We start from the raw sequence: 11,784 nt of genomic DNA, 5'->3' as shown, positions 1-11,784 counted from the left end.
TCTGGTGAGAAAAATAGTAAAGAACATGGTAATACTGCTGAATTGGACCTTCACTTTTATTTGTTCAGCCACCTGCCGTTTCAGATCTATATAAGGAATATGCCTGCCCTGCAGCCAACAGAAAAAGTACAGAGATAGTCAAGCTATCTGCACAGTTGAGCTTGTTTATATGAAGCAATCTAGTAGCAGCAGCATGGAGCCGTATGTGAGTCAAGGTTTTCAGGTGAGAAATAAGAGTTGATTAGCTTTTGTGCTAACACTTTTAGACCTATCCCGTTGCCTCTGCTATCTCTTTTGGTTTGTGCATCCCTTTACTGAACTGCAGGCATACTTTTAAAGGAGGTGGTATACTTGAGAGGAAATTAAGTAAATTATAACTTGCTCAATTTTGTAAATGTATTTAGTTAAAAATATTTTGTATTTCTTGCATTGTCTTCAAGTATTCAAGTACAAGCTTTACTGTATTTGTGTTTCATATACCATAAATATTTGAGCTGCTCAAACAGAAAAGGTAATACATTTTTACAGTTATGGTGCATTTTTTTTCACGTTTCTCTGTTTCTGAGTCACTGAACAGTTTACCCTTATACTAATCAACTCTATAGAGATACTTTTTCATTAACAGAGAGACAGATTGTCTTTTCCTCAGCAGTGCTGCCCACTCCAAGCAGATGACTAAAGAACCATGGAGAGCATATGCTCAGCTATGCCAGTGAATGCTACACAAGCACTTTTTCTACTGCTGTGAAATGTGGTTGTTGCCATCTCTCCATTTTTCTCGGTACACTCAAAGGCTCATTCAGTTGCTAATGCTGTTTGAGTCATGGAATATCTTTGCCTACCACATGGAAACAGGAGGAGGAAAAACATGGATCATACACTTTTAGAAGGAGACTGTAAGAGAAAATACAAATAGCATTGGTGGAAATCTAGCAATTCCCATAGGACTGTGGAAAAAATCTTTCACGGGGAAAAAACATTCATTAAAATTCTCTTCTGACTTTTAGAGTTCAAATGTTAAATACACAGCTTGAATTTTAATCTACAGAAGCAATCTAACAGGTCAGTACTTCTACTGTTAATCATCCTAAAGGATTTTATATAATGCTGTCTTTAAAATAGTGGGTCTTTAAAAATGTAGGTCTTTTCATTTTGCATAAAAAGGCTTGGATGCTTGTGCATACAGTGAGTCATCTATGCTGCTTTTATTTTGAAATATGATGCTGGTTTGAGACTACATATGTAGAAATGCTGAGTGAATAGCTAGTATCCCAGAAAACAGTAGAAATTCATTATTTTAACTTGTAAATATGGATAAATGGACTATTGATAATCTTTAAGGCTGACTGTTATTAATACAGAAGTCATGCAGGCTATGTTGTGTAAGCACTGAGTTTCGACATTGCACTGTATTACCTGTGGGATCCATTGATCACTGTAAACAAGGCAAAGACTTGGGTTGACTGTAAAAGTTAGAGCAGGTCTGGCTGTCATCTAATGAAGGACAATAACCTGGCAACACTTTTAACCATCTTTAAGAATTCTGTTATGATAGCAATTCATATATTTCTACTCTTTAAGTGAGATCCCACTAGTTTCAGTTCTGTAGGATAGACCATGTCTAAATCCTACATATGTGCTGATCTTTCTTAAGCAAATCGGTATGGCTCCCTGACCCTAAGTATCCAAAGGGACAAACACATCAGAATGTAAATTGCTTTTGTGGGTGTGATGGGCAGCAAATCAACTGTTTGACCACTGACCTGTTACGTAGTGCTTTTTACACTGTAAATGTTCTTCAGCTTTTATCATATGATGCCTTGATCCATGGTCATTGAGATAAAAAGTGATCTTCTTTCATGAAACTCTGAAAGAGAATGCAGTCATGCAGGTCACCTCGCTTTCAGTCATAAATCAAACAAAGTGTTCTGCAACAAAAATAAAAAAAAATCTCATACTGCACAAGATTATTTATCTTGCTTATACAAGATAATCAATTCAAACCTCAGAGGGAGGTCACTGTCTGTGGTCATACTTTTAAAGATATTATATTGGCGTCTAGCAGGAACATGTAACACTGCAGAGCTTGCAGGATTATTTCTGTAACTTTTAGAAATAAGCAATACAGCACATTTTATCCATGTTATTTTAAAACAAATTTTTACAGCCTAATAAATGATTAAAGCCTAATCCATCTGCACTGCTAAGCTGTTTCCTGAAATTTTTAGGTGACTGTCATGTACTTAATTTTGCCTACCTCTAGTAATTTACTCTGTGATTCAGCAAAATGATTAAGCTTATGTAGTCTTGTTGATTTCACAGAGAGCATGCACATGCTCAGGTTTTGATACACACCTCGATAACTTGGGGAACTGAGATCCAAATATTAATCTTCTAGTATTGCATCCATCCACATATATCTTGGGTTTGGGTTAGGCTTCTCAGTACAGATGCTTTGGCATATTTTTCTGCACAGAATTAATCTTAGAAAGATTATACCAAAAGGCAGTTTAACAATTTCCATTCAACAAAGGAAAGAAAACCAAACCAAAATATTTTTCAGGTACTCTTTTTCAGTAAATTAGACACATACGGACATGGTGAAATCTGAGCAGGATTTCCAATGCCAGTCAGTCCTTTCTGATTGTTCAGAGGATTCATCTAGTCATTCCTGTTCCTCAGACTTTTTTTCCTGAAGACTGAGACATGGGATGATGAGCAGAAGAATATCCCACTTTCCATAGAGCTACTTTCTAGCACAAGAGAGCTACGGTTTTCTGAATTTAATCTCGGTGTTATTTCAGATCAGTATATAGTCCTTTGCCTTTTCATCATAGTGGCCATTTTGTATACCCTGATGCCCATTATATGGACATCTCCTTGGTCTTCTGCTTTCATTTTCTTTCCAAACTTTCCTTCGAAGTGTGCTGAATTGCAATTTTTATATAAAATAAAATTCCAGCTACTTTTTAAGAGGACCAATAGAAATATTTGAAAAAGAAGATTGCACATTCCCTTTGGTAATCTGGGTTACCTATATAGGTTACATATCTCATCTCATGTAACCTTACCAAAGGCAGCTAATAAGCTGCCAAAGCTGTTGATAATAATCAATTCTTTAACTCAGTGTTGAGATTTTAAATTTCCACTTTTCTCAACTAACTCGGCACACTACACTGGCTAATCTGAAGGTTGCATATGATTATGTACTGTAAAGTGTGACTTTAGGATTATGCTAAATACATCAACCACAGATCCAGAGGTTTCTTCTTCACTGTCTGTAGTGTAAAACCTGCAGTGTTTTGTCTTAAATGTAAATATATGTAGCAGAAGTTATTGTACTGAAATCAATTGAATTAATGGCCTCATTTCAATAAAAGTGGCAGGAGAATCTAATTCTGACACAGATTTTCGTTGTGTCTCTGAGGCACATGTCTTACTTAAATTTTACAAAGTAAAGAGTCAAATTCAAATGGATAGTAAATTCTATATATAAACTATGAGGATGAAAATCTTTGAGCTAGTACCCTTGCATGCAGAATGAATTCAATCTAGGCAGAATAGCACTGCCAAAAATTATCTAGAGAAATATTGCAGTCTTAGAGTTACGGTCTTCACTAATAACATTAAAAGCTGTTTTTCCCCCTTCCCCCCAGAAAATAATTTAAATGTCACTGCATTTTTTGAGTTATGGATAATGATAACATCTGCATGGTTCAGTTGCAGTAGCATCAATAGACCTTCCTTTTAGGGTTGCCACATGAAGTTTCTTGCTGTAACAAGACTGTAATTCTCACTCCTACTTGAGTAAAGCTATGCCAAAGTATGAAGAAATGCCCCTAAAATCTTTGGCATATGTCCTGTTTGGTAAATGTCAAATCACAGCTCAGTGTGTGTCTTGTCCTCACATCAGTGATAGCAGAATATGTATGATTGTTACAGGAACAGTAAAGGGTTCATGGTAAGGCTGTTCACAGCCTTAAAATAGCTTTTATATGTTCCACAAACTTTCTCTTCAACGTAATAAAACTGGATGTAGCTGAGGGCATTGGCTTAAGAATGAACTCTGAAAGGGACTGACCAGGGCTGTGTGGCTTGGTACTCTCATAGACTGAATAAATCATTCAGATTCTCCTGGGCCTCTCTTGCAAAACATTTCCTTGAGGATAAATGGAACCTGATGTGCCAGTTGGCACTGAGATTCTGAAATGAATAAAACACTACCTGGTATTTTTTAACATCTTCTAGTCTGTTTTATCATCTCCTAGCAGAGGTTTCAAATTAGCGTGTCACATTCTATAGGCAGCTGAGAGACAAATTCTCTCAAACACAGCGTATTAGGCTAAATAATGTAACATATTATTTGAAAAATCAATAGATCAAAGTGAGTGGTTTTGGTGTCTCATAGGGCCAAACAAAAAATACATTATAAATGAAATTCAGCACTAGAACTCTGTGAGAAAAGTCCACCACATAACAGTAATAATTCATTTACTTGCTTTGTCCTCACTTGCCAGTATTTCCTATTTGAAGATTATACCAATAAGAAATAATGCTGATGGCTGTTTTCAAAGCCTTTTTGGCATAACTGCTTTCTAAATCTTAAGCAAATCATAAAACTCACAGAAAGTGAATATCAGCACCTTTCTAAAATCTAAGTATAGAAAAAAATTATTTATAGACATACTATTTTTCAATAAAACGTGCACTTTTCTTATGGCAAGAGGTTTTCAATATTGATTGCATAATTACGACAAATATTTTTTGAACATAACAAAATTGCAGTGTCATCTGCATTCCACCACAGATTGCTCTGCAAAAGGGTTGAATTCACCATCATAGCTGTTCACCAAAAAAAGTAAGACTTACTTTTTCCCAGATCAAATAGTCTCTTCCTCTGTCATTGCCCTTATTAAGGTATTGTCCTCAGAACTACCTCACTGAAGGCGACTTCACCCTGTGATGAGATCTTCAATGATGAAGTGATTTCTGTACACATCTTGCACTACTGTCAAGAAAGCTTTTTGGATTTCCTAGGTATGAAATTAATTGAGTTGTAAAAATCCACAGGCAAGCTAGTAATAAAACAGTTGATGATACAGAGATTAAATGAATTTAAAGAAAGGCTTGCACTTCCACCCTTTACCTTTGTCACTTCCCTTCAGTGGGAAATTAGGGAGGTCTTCTTGGAAGTAAAATACTAGAAGGTCAGTGAATGAAATAAAGGGCTAATTCTGTGAATAATAATAGAACACAGATTTTTTTTTCTCCTTCAGGAATGACAGCCCTAATCACTGACCTCCAGCTTCCTGCTTTCTGGCTTAATAAATCTTAAATTCCTTTTTTTGGAAAATAGGTGCTGCTATCCTACTTTCCAGGCAGGTGGCAGAGCTTAAGGGGTTAAAAACCTCATCAAGCTAAGAAAATAATTTGACTCCAATCTCATTTTATTACAAAAAGTGGACATTGCCACATTTGCTAACCAGCCATGCTTAGAAAGAAGATTGGTTGATGAAAACTGATTGTTTTTCAAGAATTAATATAGTCTGTTGAAGCTCTTAATTTGAGAATTGTAGAGGAACATTTGAAATGTATTCAACGTTTCTGGATTTTTAGAATCTGGCATTATTAAACAGTGTTGTTACTGACATTTCCACACCCCTAAATAAAATAAGTAGGTAAATAAATAAAAAAATAGGATTTAGAAAGACTACTAAAATAAGTAAAGGGGTTTATTGTATTGTATAGCTGTGTATTTTGCCTGATATCATAGCAAGACTGATTGTCACCAAGAATACAGCACACTTTTGAGGTATTACTTAGAGTTCAACACTTGAAAATAGAACATCAAGGGAAAATAGGAGTTAAGGGAGAGCCAAATTACAGAGGGAGAAGTACTTTCCAGAGCATTTCCCAGTGTTGGAGTCTATTAAAACAACAAGAATTTGCATTTTTAATCTGATTAAGTGAAAATTATGAGACTAAAAAATAATAATCAAACCTCTAAAGTAAAGCTCTTAGAAGATATTGTGTTTATTTGTTTCCCAGGTTTGCCTAGAATTGAAAATGGAAATAACAAAATTAAATCCATAAAATACTTTGGAACTATATTTTTGTGTTGTTTCTTTGTGAACTCAGGAAGCTCTGAAATTATTCTGTAATTCTAGTTCTATCTCATCACCAAAACATTTGAGATAAATTTAAATAAATTGTGCATCAGAATCTAGCTGAGCAAAGTAATATTGTTCTAAAAACATTTGTTTATGTTGAACAATAACTTTACACCTATTTGAGCAATAAAGAAGTATGAGATTTGTAAGTAGTAGTGTCTGAAATCAAATAAAACTACTCTGATTAAAATTCAGACTAGGTATTTGGCTTTTGGTGTGGTCTTTATTACTGAGTATCAGCATAAGCATAAGCAGGTTTTAATTCAAGATCATTATTTTGTTGATAGTCAAAATTGCATACAATAAAAACAATACTGCATATACTAGAAACAACTGCATACAATAAAAACAAATTGCATACAATAATAATGAAATCACTTAAACAACCGACAGTGTGAGTGGTAACTCAAAGTGCAATGTGAACCACACCAAAGTCTTGGTAGGAGGAGGACAACAGAACTTTGAAGTATTTTTTTTTAAGCAAAAACCAGTTTCTTGTAAGCTCAGTTTGAAAGAGAATATATATGAAATCAAGCAGGAAGAAATCCCCTTCTAAAATTTTGCTGTGAACTTTTATTTTACTCAGCTGTTGTCCAGCCTTGCTTTGTTTGGGAAGTAATGTATATTGTGGACAAGTTAGGAATAGTAAAATATACCATGTGATTAACTTTAGATTTATTTAATAAATACATTGGGTAGGGAAAATAATTACAGATTTTCTTAGGGGAAAGGAGAAATTATAAAGACAGGCTATGGTGCTGTTTTAAGTTGATAAGAATTAGCACTGAAAGAGAATTGCACATTCTTATTTGTAACTCTCCCATACTCCTATACATTGATGTGTAATTCAAGTCTTGGGCATTACCAGCTCAGTATGTAACCCTAAATTACAGTCAGGTTGTAGCATCCCTTGTTCATCTTGCGGTCCTTACTGAACAGAGTAAATTCAGTCAGTGGAGCCGCTCATGTGACCTTATTCAAGGGATAACAAAACGCAGCTACAATTTTAGTATGACACATTTTTTCTGTTCTTATCCATAATTCATTTGTGCAAGTGGGCTTTTTTACATTTTAATGAACAATATGAAAGAAAGAGCTATTCTCATGATATTTGCAGAACAACAAAGAAGTGTTGAAATGTTTACAGTAGCCCTTTCTTGTGATATGTTTAGACTAATTTCTCTGATTAAAGTGTTTATTCGCCCGGTAAACAGTAATTAATGTTACAGCAGTATTGGTTTTTTATTCTCTAAGCCAAAATACATAGAAAAATGTTTTTTCAGGAGAGTGTTTGACTTGGTGATTTTTTTTAATTGTGTACATTTCACTAAGTAAAATGGCAAGATCTGTAGTGCCCAGAAATTCTCTGTTATCTGAAAAGTGATGTCCATACAAAACAAAAGCAAGAAAAGAGAACAGCTGCCATATTGTAGAGAAAACCGTATGTGGAATCCAAATCATTGCATCTTTTTTCCAACAGATGTTGCAAACATATTTCAAAAAGCAACTTGTTTACTAACATTTTCAGTAATAGCTGTTCAAAGCTTTCTTGTAGAAATGTTGGCCACCATATCTAAGTTTTTATATATACAATATTTTAGGGTCTTTTTTAACTGTACTGCATCTAATGTAGCATTTTCAACAAAACTAAGTAAATCTAAGGAGAACAGAAACATCCTTAGGCAGCATGGATCAACAGGGTTATATATTAGCTGATGTACCAAGCACAGTTCTAGAGAGACCTAAATAATGAATGCATAGTACATCTGCTACCTCCCAGTGGCCAGGGATGGGAATTGTCCCACGTACGAGCACTGACATGAAGTTACACTTTAAAAGCAACGGCTAACAAACGATTTGAACCTGATAATATTAAAAAAATCACTATTTTTATCTTTACTGTAATTGATTGGACTTGAAGATATGAGGGTGGGAATTAATCGTTATGCCAAGATATATCAGTACAAATTAAACGTTTCTGTCTGTTAAAAGACCAGAAAGGCACATAACTAAAGGCAACTTGTCTACTGGCCTGTGGTTAATGAAGGTTGCCTGTAAATTTAGCACTAATATTTTGCACTCTGGCTGAGGTCCTCGAATGCACTTCAGCCTCTACTGAAATCACTGGAATTCAGTGCTTGAATGAGTCTGGGACCATCAAAGCAGTTAGAAGTGTTGAAACCAATGGCTCTTGTAATTGCTGGAAGTTACTTGGACATCCGCCTCTCCTCTGAGTTTTTTATAAATTGTAGTGAGGAATTCAGAGTCATGAGTAGGACTGAGATGTTTACCAAGGTGTGCTTGATGTTTAATTTGCCAAAGTGGCAACTGAGTATCCAGATGCAGAAAGCAAAATGTCGTGATTAATTAATAAATGGAAATGCCCATGTTCAATATGAACTTATTTTCTGATCATACAGTTCCAAAGCAGCCAGAATAACCTTTTCATTATGCTGTTGAAACTTAGGTGTTCAGTAATCTTGAAATGCAATTGGTAGATGCTCAAAAAGATTTCCTAGCATCAAGTAAATTCCCAGTGATAGCATATAATACTGCATAAACAAGTCTGTCTTGCATAGCTGATTATTTAAGTACAGGAATAATGCATCAATTGTTACCATGGATAAATAAAATTCCACTGTGCTTTTGTTGTCAACTTCCTGAATACTAAACATACAGGATTTAGCTTAGTTGAAATGATTCTTTGAGATATAGTTATGAATTACATCTTTTGTGAAATACTTCAAATAACATGCTTCCTTCTTAATGTCCCTTTAATTTCCACCTTTGGCTTGAAAAATTTATTGCCTGATAACTTTCAGTGTGGCTTTGAGTTAAGGTCTGGGGCTATGTAGGTATGTTTAGATAAGTTCTGTCTGAGCCAACTTCTTTTTTTTTTCCCCCCCCTTTTTTTTTGTGTCTAGAAAGCTACAAATCCATTTCAGATTAAGAGATACAATTTAGAACTGTCACAGACAGCTTCAGTTTGGTACCTTTATTACAGTAAGATAACAAAACTTAGTTTTTCAGGCTAAATAAACTGCAAGACTACTTAATAATAATTTAATACTTAATAAAAAATAAGTTATTTCTGCTTGTGCAGACCATTGCATTCACACTGCTTGCACTAAATATTTTCATGGTGGGTCTCTGCCTGATATTCAAAAGGCTAAATCTTAGAAGTACAATGTCACATAAATTAACAAAAAATAGTATTTTCTGATTTTTTCGTGCCCATGCTGCAGTCCTGAAAACACTGGAGGGTGAATCTGTAGGTATGCTCACCTTCTGCCACCTTTCTCTGTACTAGAAGCTGGATGTAAGATATGTAAATGACAGCCTCTTTTAACTGAATGGTTATTCATCAAATGCAACAGAATATTATGAACTCTGTTTGTGTGTTTCAGTTGTAATACCTCCCCCCTATCCACCATCCAGGCTTCTATAATTTGTGGACTTGCTTATCCAAATTTCCAGAGGTAGAACCTCATCTGCCTTCTGTGCTTAGAACGTATTGTGCATGACAGTAGTAGTCTTAACAGATCGTTAATAAACAGTCTTGAAACACTTGCTGGAATAGTACCTGACAAGTCAGCATTTACAACTTGAGGATAAAAACATACCCCAATCATAAATGGTAGACTATCATGGTAGACTACAATAATGAGCAAATTAAGGTCTAGAGCATTGAACCTTAGAACTGAGGAAAATGTTTAATGGCTTGTTTAACAGCTGGCCAGAACTTCACTGAGTCAAGCAAATGCTATTAGTGAAATAACTCACGAAAAAAACAAATTAACTTAAGGAAAACAAACCAACAGACAGACTTTTTTACTGCATGAGCACAGAATGGTAATTTCACAGAAATGAATATTCTTTATGCGAAGGTGTTAGTGGGATGGTAACACCTCTACCAATTTTTTGCTTTGATATCCTACTCTGCAAATACTGGCTTCATCCACTCTTGCTATTCTTATCACTTAAGCCTGAATGCCTTAAAGTAATGCATTAAGCAAATTGATTACTATCTCTTACATGCTTATTCTTTTTTTTCCCCTGAGAGGGAAGTGCATGCAGTTGGAAAGCATATTCTGTATTTTTATGTACTATTGATGTGCATGAATAGATATATCAGTCTGACTGATCTATATGTCAGTCCGTCTGATGTAAAGCCAGATTGCGGTAACACATTTTGTAGTTGGAGCAGGAAATGGTGAGGTTTGTGACAGTCCATAGTTCCTATGGTGTCTCCTCCATAGTCTTGGGCAAGTCTGTGAGTGTACATTATCTTCTGAAAAGGCAAGCTCTGTCTATTTCTCGCACCCCACTGTGCTAGCAGAATGAAGTTGTTGAACATGATCTTTATGAGGACCCAAAGATAAGTGTAAATTGGAGAAATACTACAAAATTCAAAGTTGTGAATATGACTTAGAGGTCAGTTTATGAATGGGGATATTTAATAAAACTTGAGACTTATTTTTGGGTTCTAGGTTCTGAGGTTTTAATTTAAATGTCTATATGTTGATTTTTAAATCTGTATTGCTAAATCAGAATATAGACATGCAGCTGGCATTCATGCATTTAAATATGGGATTAATCAATTTACTCTTAGTACTACATTTTGTTACTTAATTGGATTCTTAGTCATGTAAAATCATTGTAAGGTTTAAGTTCTTATACTTTCTAAAAGTCTAGATCCTCTTATTTCGATAGGGGAAGGTATTTGGATCTTCAGTATTCCTTTAGCTTTCAAGCCATTTCTATTTGCCCAAGCACATCTACCCATTTCTATTCTGCCTTGAAACATAGGTCTAGATATTCCTCTCTCATCCTCCAGTGTAATTGTCGCTATCATTCTCCCTTAATGAAACAAGTTAAAATAAGTGAATTTAAAATCCAATTCTTTTCTACCTGATTTTTTTTTTTTTTTTTTTTTTTTTTTGAGTGGAGGGAACAGCTGCGAGTGATTGTTTGTCATCACTCTGTTCTTGCACTGATAATGACATACAAATATTTATTTTACCCTTATTATATCCTCCTCTCTATTTCAGTGTAGCTACAGACATGACTGTCACAAGAGTTTAAATGAAACAACGTGAAACCGTGAGTCATAAGACTGGCAAATGTACATGAATTACTTGATGTAATTTGTTGTATTTTATTTTTAAGTTTTAAATCAAAATCTTCCCATCACATTTGTTGATAATATTTTTAAAGAATCAGAATATTTTTAGTTTGAAACTGATACATATTGAAATGCTAAAAAGTGGAAGTAAATAGTATCAAATAGCATACACCTGTTAAGAAATGCATTAAACTGTAGTTGGAGATAACCTTTCCCTGGAATACATCATACCAATAAAGATGAAAGGTGTTAAACCTGATGGGATTATTTTTTGCTGAGACACAAATTGGCAGAAGTTGTAAATAATTTATACCATGCCTTAGAGATACAGCCTGCAATCAGTTTAGGCCTCCAGTACTAACTGTCTCTTGTGTTGTATTTTCTTCCGTTTTCTGCCATGTTGGTTTTCTACACTTGTGTGACCACTCATTGGGATTCTTGTTCAGAGTCTCCAGTCAGGCACTGAGACGATGGTTGCCAGATGAGATG

Source organism: Accipiter gentilis, chromosome Z (assembly GCF_929443795.1).
Source record: "Accipiter gentilis chromosome Z, bAccGen1.1, whole genome shotgun sequence".
Taxonomy (NCBI): domain Eukaryota; kingdom Metazoa; phylum Chordata; class Aves; order Accipitriformes; family Accipitridae; genus Astur; species Astur gentilis.
Note: the sequence above shows the minus strand (reverse complement) of the source record.